The sequence below is a fragment of the Dipodomys spectabilis genome, unplaced genomic scaffold (assembly GCF_019054845.1).
Source record: "Dipodomys spectabilis isolate Male_0828 unplaced genomic scaffold, ASM1905484v1 ptg000092l, whole genome shotgun sequence".
Classification (NCBI taxonomy): Eukaryota; Metazoa; Chordata; class Mammalia; order Rodentia; family Heteromyidae; genus Dipodomys; species Dipodomys spectabilis.
Genome location: NW_024870769.1, coordinates 3,345,070 through 3,361,382, shown reverse-complemented (window position 1 = coordinate 3,361,382; position 16,313 = coordinate 3,345,070).

The following is a 16,313-nucleotide window of genomic DNA, read 5'->3' as shown; positions in this document are numbered from 1 at the left end:
GCAGGACTTTTGATGATTGCAGTGATGGTGAAAGAAATAGAGGCTTCCTTCTGGTCCCAGTTCCTTAGGGCTTATGGCTATGTGTGACCTTGCAAGATTGACTTCTGAGTCCTAGGATCATCAACTATAAAATAAATGAGCACGCTAAATGACCTCAAAATTTCCTCCTCTTGCTCTAAAATTCCATTATCTGCCATACTAAATGGCAAATCAAATTACACAGCATTGCTTTTCCAGCCCATGTCAATTCGAATCTATGATTCAATTGATAGCCATCTCAGTGAGGAATGGAATTCTCAGAGATTACATCTTCACGTCTGAAACTTGGGTCCTCTTTATTAGCTAGTTTCCAGGAATACATCTTAGAGAAATTCAAGTGAGAGCTACATGCACTCAGATTAAAGGCATTTTCCACCTTTAGAGAGAGCAGACATGCAAGTTTTCATAGACATATGGACTGGATGTATAGACTGGGACTTCAGATCAGTCATTTATATGATCAGATAACTCTCCTCTCTCTTCCTCACTCTGACTCTGAATGGTTTTCCTTCCCAGGGTTGTTTAAAGACAAAATAAGATCTTGTCAAATAGGCAAAGCATGCTTTAGCTTGCAGAATGCTGTGCTGATACAAAGTGGTTTGTTCTAATTGAGATTAGAGAGGGGAGGAACCACAAGTCTACAAACATGAGCAGAGGTTAGGTCAGCACCAGTCATTGAGATGAAAATAACCTTCTCTTGCAGGTGACACTGGTGGCTAGGACATAGGAGACATTGAAAGGGAGATGAGTTTCAGAACATAGGTGTGGGACAAAGATTTCCTGGTTTTTCACTCATCCAGATTTCTCCTGCTCATCTCCAGTTTCTCATCTGCACATGCAAACTCACTGACTTGAGCAGCCAGGTTGGAAATAATGCACTAGACAGAGCCAGGATTGGGTGAGGAAGGTACCACAGAGAATGCCTGGAAATACTGATAGCCAAAGATTGCAACGGCTGAGCCTGGCTGGCTAGTGGGCTTGTGGCCCCAAAGAAGTTTAGATTGGGAAGTGTGTGTGTTGGGGAGAGTGGGAGGAGATGACAGAATGAGGACCGGCTCCCTTCCACAGAGCACAAACACTCCCAAAGGACAGCAGCTTCCTGCTGGTTCTCTACTGCTCTGTTATATGAAACTGAGTTACTCATGTGGGAGGTGTGTGATGAATGCATGATGAATGAACAGAGAAGAGTCCTAAATGCAGCATTTGCAATGTCCACCAACCCACACTAGATCCAGAGAAGTATCTGGCTCATCTCTCTAGACTTGGAGATTGAAAGAGAGAAGACCCAGCAGCTGAGCAAGTTACCTAAACCAGGGCTGGGAAGGTGGCCCAGTGAGAGAGTGCTTGCATGTATGAGGCCCTGGGTTCGATTCCTCAACACCACATAGGCAGAAAAAGCCGGAAGTGGCGGCGCTGTGGCTCAAGTGGTAGAGCGCTTTAGCCTTGAGCTAAAGAACTGAGGGACAGCACCCAGGCCGAGTTCAGGCCTTATGACTGGCAAAAAAAAAAAAAAAAAGTTACCTAAACCATTCAAGTCAGGAAGCCCTGATGTCTTTTTCCTTATTACCCAAACTTTCCTAGCAAACTTGATCCTTTCGGGCTGGGAGCTCAGTGGTAGAGTGCTTGCCTTGCATGCATGAGGCCCTGGGTTCGATTCCTCAGCACCACATAAGCAAAAAGAAAAAAGCTGGAAGTGGCGCTGTGGCTCAAGTGGTAGAGCGCTAGCCTTGAGCTGAAGAGCTGAGGGACAGCGCCCAGGCCCAGAGTTCAGGCCCCACAACCAGACCCCAAAAAAACCCAAAAAACAAACTCGATCCTTTCTTCTATATCCAATCAAGAAGCCACATCAGCAGGAATCTACAAAAAATAGAAAATTAACTCATTGTGTTTGCTGTTTCTCTTACTCCAGCCCCCATCATCTTCCAGCTAAACCACAGCAATAACCTCCTAGCTGGGCTTCCCATTTCCACAGTCTTTCCTCTCTCTCCCTCTCTCCCTTGCGTGCTCCCTCTCTCTCTCTTCCTCTCCCCCCCCTTTTCCTCCTTTCTTCCCTTTCTTTCCTTCCCTCTGTCTCCTCTCTCTTCCTCCCCTTCCCTCTCTTTCCGTATATACTATCTAAATTATATATGTATTAATTTACTACATAAAATAAGTTATAAATTCATATATTAAAAACATTAAAATTAAAAATATTTAAATAAGTTATAAATTCATATATATGAATTTATAGATAGTCATCTAAAATAATCCATTTGGCTTACAATTACATGTAGAACAATGTCCTGCCTCTCTTCTAGCTCAATTTCTCATATAACTCAAATACACAGATGCTTTGAGTTTATGTATTTTTGCATCTTGGGTTTGCTTAATGTGAATCTGTCTCTAAAAGATGGACTCTCTCTTGGGACGCTCACAAATAAGCACCTGACTCAGGTGTCTCAGCCAGTGCATTAACTGAGGGGTGGCCCCTTAGTCTATCTTACCTGGATAGTTCATGGCCTTATGATGAGAGTCTTCTAGCTGCTTTTTTGGTCTGTGGAATTTTAATTCTACCATATTGTGACTCCTTTGCTTTCTTTTAAGTGTGAGGTAGATTTATACTTTTGACCATTGAGGTACATAAGCTAATCTTTCTTTTTCTCTCTCTTTTTTCTTGACTGCTTGATTTCTGTCGTTACCATTTTTATTATATTTAAGTGACTTGTTCAAAAAGAAATGTACTCTTTACCTGACTTATGTAACTTTTAATCCCTCTGTACATGACCTTTATCATCATAATAAAAAAGAACCACTTGAGTTTTAAAACATGCTAATTTTATGCTCATACCATACAGTTTTTTTTTTTTTTTTGCTTATGTGGTGCTGGGGAATCGAACCCAGGGCCTCATGCATGCAAAGCAAGCGCTCTACCACTGAGCCACCTTCCCAGCCCCATACCATACAGTTTATGTCACATACTTCCGGTGGCCTATCATAAGCCACCTCCTGACTAACCAGGTATAAGATAGATAGATAAATAGCTGCCAGTTAGAAGATAGATAATAGATCAATGATAGATGATTGATAGATATACAGATAGATAGATGAATAATCGATGATAGGTAGAGTATAGATAGAAAAGTGATAGATGATAGATTATTGATAGATGATACATATGTAGGTAGGTAGATAAGTGATAGATTATTGGTATATTGATGGTAGGTAGATAGGTAGGTAGGTAGAAAGATAAAAATAGACAGACAGACAGATAGATAGATAGATATAGATCGACAGATAAATAGGCAGATTCTTAGGGACTCTCCTAGTAAATACCATTAGTCTCTTTTCCAAAGAGTTTGTATTAGCTTGGTGTATTGACAAGAAACCTGATTAGGTAATATCTGTGTGTGTGTGTGTGTGTGTGTGTGTGTGTGTGTGTGTGTGTGTCTGATTCCATCTCTTTGTCTCTGTCTTCCTGCTCCCACCTCATCACTTTTCTTCCTCCTTCCCAGTGGCTTCCCACAGCTGCTAACTTTTTCCTTCCTCCAAGGAATAAGTTTCTAGTGCTAAGAATTTCACTGAAAGCAGCTCAGTAATTATTCCTCTGAGCCTGGAAAGCTTTCTACCTCAATCATCTCTGCCTGGACCAGAGGAGAGCCTACACACAGACCAAAAAGACCGTTCCCTAACCGCCTCTTGGCCTCCACTCCTGTTTTCCCACTTCAGAGTTGATACCTGTCCCTCTTAAGTAAGTTTCCAACACTAAGTTGACAGTTTTCTTTCCATCAAGGCCTTTGGATTTTTTCCTATTTTTTTTTCTTGTAAGCCTTTCTTAATAATAATGTTGCTTTTTTTGTGCCCCTAGCTGATTCCCACCAGCAGCCAGTGAGATCAGAGAGCTAGCAAGTTTTTCCCCCCAGTCCTCCTCCCCTGCAACTTCTGAACACCTACCACGTGTCTGCCCGGCACTGCTGAGGGAGAAGCCACTGTCCCTGTGCTCAGGGAACTCACAGTCCCTGGGGAAAATAAAGCCATATCTATCTCCAAATCCTCCGACATTTGGACTCACCCTGCCTTTAGTGTCTGAACAACAATGGCTCATAAAGCAGGACATAAAGACAATTCTCTCCCTAATGGTATTCTGGAGCCAATTTCAAAAGAACATTTTGTTCTTCTCAATATACCAATAAATAAGTAATAGCATAAACTGTGTTTGGTACTGCAATATAATAGTGATCCTAGAGAGGAAGGAGGATGTAAACAGTATATTGCAGCTGGGGATATGGGAGAAGGCTCTCAGAGGATGAGCTGGCTAAGTTGGGTTTATGAATTCAAGAAACTTCTCAGAGGAGAGGGGCATCCAAGTAGAAGATAGGAGACATGGAAGAGGGCCTCTGATATAAGCCTGTTGGTGATTAAGTTGGGGTATCTATCTATCTATCTATCTATCTATCTATCTATCTATCTATCTATCTATCTATCTATCTATCTATCTATCTATCTGCCTATCTGTGTGCTGGTATTGGGGCTTGAACTCAGGACCTTGCGCTTTTGCTTGACTTTTCTGCTTTAGGCTAGGCTCTACCACCTGAGCCGCACCTCCACTTTTAGCTTTTTGCTGGTTAACTGAAGAGAAAGACTCACAGATTTGTCTGTCCAGGCTGGTTTTAACTCATAGTCCTCAATGTTCAGCAAGGATCAGTGATGTAAGCCATAGGCTCATACCAGTAAGTTTGTACATTTTGAAATCATAATGAGCAGGTGACTTTTACAGAGGAACAGGACTGTGTAAATGACACATAGGGACACCATAGCAAAGCAGCATGGAGAATAAAAAAACAGAATTGGCAGTGCTTGGTTGCTGATGAGACCTGGAGAATAAAGGGAAAAGAGTAGTCACAAATTCTGTCATGGAGAACTGTGTGACATTTCTTCAAAAAATAAAAACTAGAACTACAAATAATCCAGTAATTTCTATCTTGATATAACTTGAATAAGATTTGAAAGCAGGGTCTCCAAAAGACACCTGTGCTCCCCTGCTCATTGAAGCACTATTCAGAATAACCGAGAGGTCAGAGCAATTCAAATGTGTATTGATAAGTGAAGGGATAAGGAAATGTGATACATCCATGCAATAGAATATTACTTAGCCTTAAAAAAGAAAAAAATTCTGGCATCTACTACAATATAAAAGAACCTGAAGGACACTAGGCTAAGTATGTCTGGCCACAAGAAGATAAATACTCTATGAGTCTACTTCTAAGATACATTTTAAGTAGTCAAATTCATAAAGACAGAAAGTAGAATATCAATAGGGACTGAGGGGTAAAATAAGGAGATAATTGTTTTTTTGTTTTGTATGCTGTACGAGGGCTTGAACTTGGGGCCTTGTGTCCTCACTTGGCTTTTTCTGCTTAAGTCTGGTGCTCTATGATTTGACCATACTTCTGTTTCTGGGGCTGAATTTATCAGAGATAAGAATCTTCCAGACATTTCTGTCTGAGATGGCTTTGAACCAGAATTCTCTGATCTTAGCCTTCAGAGTTGCTAGGATTACAAGCATGAGCCACCAATGCCTGATGAGAGAATTGTTGCTTCTTTGGTACAGAATTTTAGCACTGGAAGATGAAAAGCTCTTGAGATCAGTCTTCCAACAATATGAATGTCCTTAACATTATGAACTATATACTTTTATACCTACAAATACTTAAGGAGAAACTTTCATGTTAATATGTTTTACCACAAGGAAAATTCTATCTTAGGCATCTGAATGACTAGACATGATATACTAGAGGACTTGGATATGTCTAGGAGAAGAGAATTAAGTTCAATTTTTGACAGAATGAATTTTGGGTATTGAGGCATCCAGCATGGGCTCTGGGGCCAGCCTGCCATGTTTTAGGCCTAGCTCAGTTACTCCAAATTTAGCTACCTACTCCTAGAATTCTGTGAGGCTAGATAGTGCAGGCCTACAAATCATTATACACACACACACACACACACACACACACACACACAGAGCACACGCGTGTGTGGGGGAAGGGGAGGGGCTCACACTCTCCCTCAGCTTTTTAGCTCAAAGCTTCCACTTGAGCCACAGCTCCACTTCTGGCATTTTGCTGGTTAATTGTTGGTAAGAGTCTCACAGACTTTCCTTCCTGGGCTGGCTTTGAACTGTGACCCTCAGATCTCAGCCTCCTGAGTAGCTAGGATTACAGGCACAAATCACTGGTACCAGGCTCATGCTGTATTTTTCTTTTTTTTGGGGGGGGGGTCCAGTCGTGGGGCCTGAACTCTGGGCCTGAGCGCTGTCCCTCAGCTCTTCAGCTCAAGGCTAGCACTCTACCACTTGAGCCACAGTGCCACTTCCGGTTTTTTTCTTATGTGGTGCTGAGGAATCGACCCAGGGCCTTGAGCATGCAAGGCAAGTGCTCTACCACTGAGCCACCTTCCCAGCCCCTCATGCTATATTTTTAACTGTATTTTCTTTTTTGGTACTGGGGATTGAACCCAGGACATTGCACTTGCTAGGCAAGCGCTTTGCCACTGAGCTACATCCCAGCCCCATGCTATATTTTTAAATCATAGTGAACAGGTGACTTTTTCAGAATAAAATGTCTCTGTGAATGAAACACAGTGTCTCCCCAACATTTAGAGATAAGAAAGGGCACGTAAGAAAGGACTTACAGTCAAGTCAACATTGGGTAGTGTTAATGTGTTTGTACAATTTTGTGTCTACTAAGCAGTAGTCTGGAGCTCAGGAATCTTTTAGACCTTCCAAAAGATGTTGGAAAATAAATGTCGGTCCAGAATGTACTGAAGACATAAAGAGATGCCAATCAAAAACAGTTTTCAAATCTAACATTTTCATTAGCTCATCCATTCTTTTCCTAGACACATACAGCATATCTATTCTGTAAGCTATTGCTCTTGAGAGCAAGTATTAAATGTGAAAGTCATAATTTAAGAAGAAAGCGCATACCAGTGGTTGCAGTGTGAGGGGGAAAAGCTTTACCTGGATTTGGTTGAAACAGCCAAAGGTGAGCCAGGCATCGGTGGTTCACACCTGTAATCCTAGCTCCTCAGGAGGATGACATGTAAGGATTGCAGTTGAAAGCCAACACTAGGCAGGAAAGTCCATGAGACTCTTACGTCCCATTAAGCACCAGGAAACTGGAAGTAGAGCTATGGCTCAAAGTGGAAGAACACTAGCCCGGAGTGGAAACAGCTCAGGGGGCAGTGCCCAGGCTCTGAGTTCAAGCCCCAAGATGGACAGAAAACAAAAATAAATAAATAAAATAAAAATAAAACAAAAAACAGCCAAGATCAAAAGACCTAAAATACAAGATACTTGTGGATTTCTTCAGGAAATAAATCAGCATTGGCTACTTTCTTGTTTCAAATTATACCTTAATAGTTAGTGGAAAAAAGAAGTAGCTAGTTATCCCCAAACAAGCTGCAACAACCTCACATGCTGGCTGAGACATGTCTGTGTGTGCCAACATCCATTTTCTCCTCCCTAGCTACCTCCTTACTCAGCCTGATGACTCTGTTTTTAGAAAACAAGAGTGGGGAATGGAATTGGAGTAAAAAGCAAGCATAAGTGGGAAGAATATAACAACAAAAGGAAGTATCATTTCCTTCTGCAATCACTAGCAGGCCTCACTAATTAGCTTCTTATTATGGACTTGTACTGCCTCCGGAGGACCTAGAATAAGGAGGCATATCACAATTCTTTCTCTGCCTTCAGGAAGCAGGAGCCAGAAGTGACTTGAGCATGGCTGTATGAGTCTCCCTACCGGTCTTCTAATGTATGAGGTTCAATCCAGGTTATAGGTTTGGATCACAATTGAGCAGGTGTGGATCAGAATTGAGCAGGCATCTAGCTGACTGGGAGAATGTCAAGCGAACTTCCCAATTGTATCCTTGGACTTGTGTGAATGTGGTCACAGTGACAAGGCAAAAGGGTGCTGCTCTGACCAGTAGTCAGAGTCCTGACATAGACAAGAAGGGATAGACACACTAGCATGAATCATTACTCTTGTTTCCAATCTGATTGGTCATGGGAATAAATCTCTGTTTTAAGAGCATTGAAACTGAGCCAGGTCCTGTTGGCTTGTGCATGTAATCCCAGCTACTTAGGAGGCTGAGATCCAGAAGATTGTAGCAGAAAGCCAGCCTGGACAGAAAAGTCCATGAAAATCCATCTCCAAAATAGCAGCTAAAAACTGGGCTTGGAGTGTGGCTCAAGTGGTAGAACACTAGACAAGAAAGCAAGCTGAGTAAGAGAGAGATTCTGCTTGAGTACAAACTGTAGCACCAGAAAGGAAAAAAAAGTCATTAAATTGGGTATTGATCCAATAGATAAAATAACAGATATTTCTTGAATAGCTATTATGTAACAGGTCACTTAACAATGATGAATATATGGCTCCTACTGTTAAAAAGCTTCCAGTCTGTGGGAGATGAAATATAAGCTTTAATGAAATTGCAAAGATGGTAGGAGATAAAATGACTCCATGTACCAGGCAGAGCTGGAACACATTGCATGGAAGAGGTGATTTTTTTTTTAACTGAGCCATAAAGAACTTGACACATCCTGGAAGGAGAGAAAGAACACTTTCAGGTAATGGTTGCAATATATGAAGGTCTGATGTATGGAGGACATAGCTGGACCTGAATAGCAGGAACATAATGACATGAGTGTCTTACCATGGGTCTTGAGATAGATTGGGACTCATAGTTCTAGGGTCCTAGAGGCTTATGCTAAGGAGCTGGATTCTATCCCCGAAATCACTCTAATGTGCCTGCCTTTCCCTCCTCCATCCTTGCCTACCTTACCCCAGTTTTGCTCTGGCCTGGGACACTGAAGAATCCTGTTAATAGTTCTCTCCCATCCATTGTTATTCCTCTCCAGTCTTTTCTCCATATTGAAGCCTGGGGTTGCATTCAAACTCTTCTTGGACTCTAGAACAGGCACATGCAATCGATAATGAAAGAGAAAGCAGAGTAGTGGTTGTCTCTGACCAACAACCAGCAAAGGAGCCAGGGGAGCTTTTTGAGTGACAGCAATGTGCTGTATCTTGACTGAAGAGGTGGTGGTGGCCTCATTTAACAACTGGGCTTTTCTATTGCTTTTTAATTACGCTTCAGGAAAGCTGTTTTTTTTTGTTTTTGTTTTTGTTTTTTAAAAGACAACCTCTTTTCTTTGCCTTAGGATAAAAATCAGTATCCTTGACTTGACTCCCAGGCCCTGCATGGCTCCTTGCTTTCTCCTGCCTCTTCAAGCTCTCCCCCTCCACACTACCCTGCCCAGCCTCCACAGGTTCTCTGCATCTGCAGAACTTAATGTACCCTCCTCATCAGGAACACCTCCCACGCTGTCCTTCCCAGCCAGAATGCTGGTCCTCTCCCTGCTGCTGGCTTTGCCCTACTGCCTCATGCTCAGACTTACATCATGGACCCCAGCAGGGGCCTTTCCTGCTGCCCCACCCTAACACACACACACACACACACACACACACACACACACATACCTGCATAGCCTGAGCAAGTGTGTGTGCATAGCTGTTCAGCTTCCCTCCTCCCCTACAGACAATGAGTTTCAAAGGATGTGATAGGGCTGACTTCACTACCACCAGCCTGCCACCTAGCCCTTTGCTTGACATGGTAAGGGATCAGTGTGTGTCGTGAATAAAATCATCTCCAGTTTTAAGCAGGTTTTAAAGAGAATATATGTGCATATGCATTTCTCTCTGTATGTGTGTGTGCACATATGTGTGCCAGTACTTAGACTTGAACTCAGGGCCTTATACTCTTCCTACACAAGGCTGATGCTCTACCACTTCAGCCACACATCTACTTCTGGCTTTTTTTTTTTTGCTAATTAATTGAAGAAAAGAGTCTCATGGAGTTTTTTGTCCAGTCTACTTACATGTTTCCCAGAGAGATTCTCAGCTAAGGTACTTGAAAGTCAGGCATTTATTTCTGTTTCTCACAATGACTGAGGGCTGTGATCGTCACTTAACAGCCAGAGGCCAGGCATGCTAGACATTCATCCTCCATACTAAGGACAACTCCACTGAGAAAGATAACTTTCCCTGTGCTTGGGATACAGCTATGAAAGGTAGAAGAAGAGGAAAGAGAGCTGAAATCAGAGCTAGGAGACTTATAAACATCCAAAACAAAGGATGGCTGGTGGCCAGGAGGAACTCTATACTGAAAAAAATAAGATCAGAATGAAAGGAGAAAGGGCAAATTGAGAAGTATTCAGTAAACAAAGCCAACAAACTAGGTGATCAATGGGCAAACAGATTTCTCCTTAGAGGAAAGGGATATAAACCTCATTTAAAATGATGCTTATTGAAATGAACTCCAAGAAATAGGAGTAAGAGGTTTTTTATTATATTGTTTGCGGTTCTTTTTTTTCTTTTCTTCTTTCCTCTTATCTTTGGTTGTCACTGTTCTTTATTTCTGTATCCTTTGTCTTATATATAAGTTTATCTGATTTGAGGCAGGTAAGGGGAAGCACAGAAACGATGTGACAAAGGGTGAACCAATTCAGCATCGAAACCCACTAGACACTATATTGGAAATGAACTTACAACTTTGGGGGAAGGGAAGTTGAGAGGGGAAAACCTGGGAGAGAATGAAGGAGAAGGTAACACTGTTCAAAAGAAAATATACTCATTACCCCTCTGTACATACAATAACATTTTTTAAAGAATTTTTTTAAAAAAGGAAATAAGATGTGTGATCCAGGAAAATTATTTACCTCTCTGTCTTTTGTAATCTAGGGACACAAATAATACTCAGATCATGTGGCTGTTATAGACCACAATCTACTTGGGTTATGCTGGGTGCTGCTGGCTCATGCCTGTAATCCTACCTACTCAAGGAGGCTGAGATCTGAGGATCTTGGTTTGATGCTAGCTCAGGCAGGCAACTGTGAGAGATGCTTATCTCTGATTTAGCTACCAAAAAGCCAGAACTGGAGGTAGATCACTAGGCCTTGAGCAGAAAAAGCTAAGGAACAGCACTCCAACCTAAGATTAAGCCCTGATACTGGCTCCAAAAAATATTTACATACTTGGATTACTGCTTGACATTACAGCAAGCACCAGGTAACATTTGATATTGTAGTTGCAGATACAGGAATAAAGAAAGAAAGATAGAAAAAAAAGAAAGAAAGATAGCAACAGAGTAATGGGGGGAGGAAGGGAAGAAAGATGGATGCATTGATCTACAGAGATAAACAGATATTGGATATAGGCCATTAAGAAAGCATGTTTCAAATGCAATCACAGGTTTGAGTAAATCTGCCCACACGCTCCCTTCTTTAAGTGCAATGGTGAAAGTACCAGGTGCACTTAATTTTATAGGACACAGCCACCATGTGTAGACAACTCTGGACCACTGCCAGCCTCAGAAGCATGGAGCAAGAAAGGGCTTAGTTGGCAGAAATGTGCCATAAGCAGACTGTGCTCATCTGATTTCTACTATTATAACAAAATCCTGGGGGAAGGGCATTTATAAAGAATTTACCTTACCATTATGAGACCAGAAATCTGAGATAATGTTTTTCTCATTTTTCTGATCTCTGGCATAGCCCTGTTACCTAGGTCAAAAAAAAAAAATGGCAGAGGGCTGGGAAGGTGGCTCAGTGGTAGAGCGCTTGCCTTGCATGCCTGGGTTCGATTCCTCAGCACCACATAAGCAAAAAGAAAAAAGCCAGAAGTGGCGCTGTGGCTCAAGTGGTAGAGCGCTAGCCTTGAGCTGAAGAGCTGAGAGACAGTGCCCAGGCCCAGAGTTCAGGCCCCACGACCGGACCCCCCCTCCCCCCCCAAAAAAAAATGGCAGAAAAGTGGCCACTTTCCTGAGAGCTAACCTGGGTCCTACAACAGTTGAACTCATCTTTCCTGAAGGCAAGGACTCCAGTCACTTCCCAACTTCACCACACTGGCAACTAATTTTCCAGTATATGGTCCTTTGAGGCTGCTATAGTTTGGATATTGAATGTCCCCTTAAAGGTCCATGTGTTAAAAGCTTGGTCCCAGGGCAGCATGATTGGCAGGTGCTGTAGACCTTCTGGAGGAAAGTCCCTAAATCGTTGGGGATATGCCCTTGAATGGAATTGTGAGTACCTAGTCTCTTTTTGTCCTGTCTGATGAGGTGAACAGGCTAGCTGTGCCACGCACACATTCCTACCATGATGGCTTCACTAGAAGCCCAAAGCACCTGATAATGGAATGCAAGGATGAGCCATTTCTTTCTTACATTCATTCCCTCAGGTGCTTTCTTATGGTGATGGAAAGCTGGTAGACGCTAGAATCATATCAAATCACAGCCCAACCATCCTAGCATATGCCCAGCAGATGGGCCTGGAAGATACATGGAATGGTTAGTCAGGAAGAGTCTGGCCAACTTCACTTAAGACACTTCATCTTTCTCTTTTCTTGCTCATTCAACACTTTGTCACTCTCCTACCCTTTTCTATTCTGCTGTGGCATTTACCATCACCCGATAAGCTGAGATGTTTATGTATAGTGCCAAATTGACCACTGACTGGGAACCAATGTAGACTGAGTGAGTTGTTGGCAGGTCATTTTACCACACTGTCTTAAGTACTTGCAAATATAGCCAAAATGGGCAGTACTAGATAAGGCCTAAAGTTTTGTACAGTTCTCCTATCTATGGGTCTTTCTTTAATGTAGCACCCACAACCTGGCCAATGCCTCCTTTCCTTGTTCTGCTCCAACAACTTGCTTCTCCAACCCTACACTCTCCTCTTCTGTGCCTTTGCCATTTTCATGGCTTTGGATGGCTTCATCTTCTAGCTTTTCCACTAACCTACCATACAGTTTTTGTTTCGATGTGAATCACCCATGGTTCTCTTCTCCAGTGCAGGGGGAGTGCCCAGTGCACTGTCTCTTATTGTAAGAATTATAGTCATGATAGCAGTTTCAGAGAATGGAATCCACTCCAACCAGTTTAACCCGGAAAAGATGTATTGTAAATATTTAATAACTAATAAAGTCACGGAGAGGGGATGAGATAGACCTAAAATTAAGCTTTTATGAATCACAGGCACAAAGCAGAACCTGGCTCCCACAGCTAACTCTTTTAGTATCAGGAAGTCTCTGGCCTAACAACAGTACTCCATTAGCATAATGAGGAACTTAATTCTCCCCACACAGATCTCATAGTCAAGTTTTGGCTAACATGAAGTCTCCACTGATTTTTTTTTTTTGCCAGTCCTGGGGCTTGACCTCAGGGCCTGGGCACTGTCCCTGAATTGCTTTTGTTCAAGGCTAGCACTCTACCACTTGAGCCACAGGGCCCCTTCTAGCTTTTCTGTTTATGTGATACTGAGTAATTGAACCCAGGTCTTCCTGCATGCTAAGCAAGCACTGTACCACTGAGCCACACTCCCAGCTAATATGAAGTTTAGATATGATCATCCTGGTTTGGACTATGATTGTTTTATCAGGCCACATTCCACCTTCTAAATGTATGGACCGTTTAGAGATTGATTGCTCTTGGATCAGTTGCCAAATGTGATCCAAAGTGCTTTAGAGAGTAGAAGAAAAGTTCCCCTGGTACAAACATGGTAAAGGATACTGCTGGGGACAATGGCATGGCCAGTATACTTCTTCCTTTCTTTTTTTTCTTTTTTTTTTTTGTTGGTTGTAGGGCTTGAACATAGGGCCTGGGTACTGTCCCTGAGACCATTTGCCCAAGGCTTAAGTACTCTACCTCTTTGAGCCACAATGCCACTTCCAGTTTTCTGGTAGTCAATTGGAGATAAGACTCACAGATGTTCCTGCCTGGTCTGGCTCTGAACTGCAATCTCAGATCTCAGCATTTAGCATAGCTAGGATTACAAGCATGAGCCACCAGCTCCCAGCTACTTCTTCTTCCTTTCTGCTGAGATTAATTTTCCTGTTATCAATAGGGTTCATTGGTGGTGAGTGATGGTAATTAATTGCCTAGCTGGATATTAATTAAATTTAAATCTGCTGTTAACCCTAACCATTTTTTCCATCTCATCCCTGACATAGAATGAAAACTGCTTTTAACATACAGGGCAGTAACCTGCCTGATGCTTCATGCCTGTTATCCCAGCACTTGGGAAGTAGAGACAGGAAGACTGAGAATTTGTAGTCAGCCTGGGCTGTCTCAAAACAAAACAAAAGAGGCCAGGATCGTAGAATGTTGGGAACAAGGAGAAAATTCAAGGTCATAAAATTTAGTAGCAAGTAAATACTGCTTTATACCAAAAGTGAATAGGATAATGTAGTAAGTTTTATTTAATCTAAATGAACTCAATTTGAAGACTTGGCCTTATGCTGAGGGCTTGTTGTTGTTATTGTTGTTATCCTGTATCTTTAGCCATATGTGTGCTTTGTAATTCATAGTTTAAAAATAATTAGTTTTTTCTTGGTGAATTGAACATTAGATTGTCATTTGCTGATCTTCTCCTGGAGAGACCTATGAATATTTGATCTTATTTTGATCATCTCCCACAGGAAAGTGACCTCTGTGTCACTGCTTCTTAGTCAAGTTCAGTTCTTTTTGTTTGTTGTTGCTGTATGCCGGTATTGGGCCCTGAACTCTTGTGCTCTTAGTTTTTTCTACTCAAGGTTGATGCTCTACCTCTTAAGCCATACTTTCATTTCCAGCTCCTTTGGTGGTTAGTTGGAGATAAGAGTCTCACAGACTTTCCTGCCCAGGCTGCCTATGAATTTACTCAAATCTCAGCCTGCGATGTAGCTAGGATTACAGATTAGAACCACAGGGGCTGGACTCTGTGTGCCTCTTAATCAGATGTGTCTGCACTCACTTTGGTGTATAATTTCCCTTCATCATTTACTTCACTGATAAACTTTCTCCATCTCTATTTCAGTGTGTACTGAAATTATTATTTTTTGTAACAGCATCACAAATTCAGTACCCATAGACCGGTGGAGGCTTTCTCATTTTTGGAGATCTTTCTGGACTCTCACCCTTTCCAGTAACAATATAACTCCTCTTATATCCAAAAGCTGAATCTTTATAATTAGGTACAAGAACCTATGTCTTAGTCTACCCATTTGTAAGCATTTACTTGCTGAAACATATGCTATCTTTTGCCTTAGGTGGTTTCCCTGGCTCAATTTGTACCTGATCTATCCCTTGCCCTCTTTCAGTTCTACTCTGTCTTCCAGGGCTGGGTAGCTCCTGCAGGTTGGATGAGCTTCTCAGGTTTGTAACCATGGGTTTCCAACTGGTTTTGTGCACAGAGAGGTATTAAAGGAGACTGGAGAGAAGAGGTGGGGAAGTCGTCTCCAGCATCTGGGTAGCTCTTTCATGGACCTACAGCTGCTAGGCAGGCCCAGCAGGTCCTAGTTTCTCTCAGGCGCTCTTGCCTTTGGCTTGATAACATTTATCACAGAAGTCCTCTGTCCCCAATGGATGAGACTTCTTGCTTGCTTGCTTGCTTGCTTTTTTTTTGCTGATGCTGGGGTTTGAATCTCTGGGCCTGGGCATTATCCCTGAGCTTGTTTTCACTCAAGACAAGTGCTCTACCGCTTGAGCCAGAGTGCCACTTCTGGCTTTTTAGAGTAGTTTATTGGAAATAAGAGTCTCATAGCCAGCCCACGCTGGCTTCAAACCTTGATCCTCATATCTCAGCCTCCTGAGTCCCTAGGATTACAGGCGTGAGCCACTGGTGCCTGGCAGTTGGGGCTTCTTGATGTGTTCCAATAGCTTGCCTGCATTAGACCCTACTAACTATACTCTGGTGTAAAATAAATTAGAAACACTCATCTCCCCCTGACTGCCACATCCTTCACAAAAATGTCAGGCTGTCCTTGCTGCTGACCTTGCTGAGTCACCTCCAACCCCTTCTTCCCTCCCCAAGCACACCTGCAGCTTTAAATGAGATAACCAGATAACCAGAGGCCAAGGGCCATCAGGTGTTGATGCATCTGCGGATCTGGCATTGCTGTTAGAACCCCCCATCCAGCTCTCCCACCCCAGCTCCATCTCTGCACAAACAGCCCCTTCCCCTGTTCCTATCTTGCCCTCCCATTCGAAACAAACCACCCCTGACCTCTGCCCTACCTGACTTCACCTTTCAGCTTGATAAAAAGAGACCCTAGTTATAAGAGATCCTAGTTATAAGGGAGTTGCACCATTTTCTCTGAAGGAGACTTGGCTGTCCTTCCCAGGTTTTCATTCTGAATAAAACTTGTTGGTTTGTTGAGGACACCTTTCCACTCTTTTTCTTTTCTTACTTACTCAAATGGGTTTTT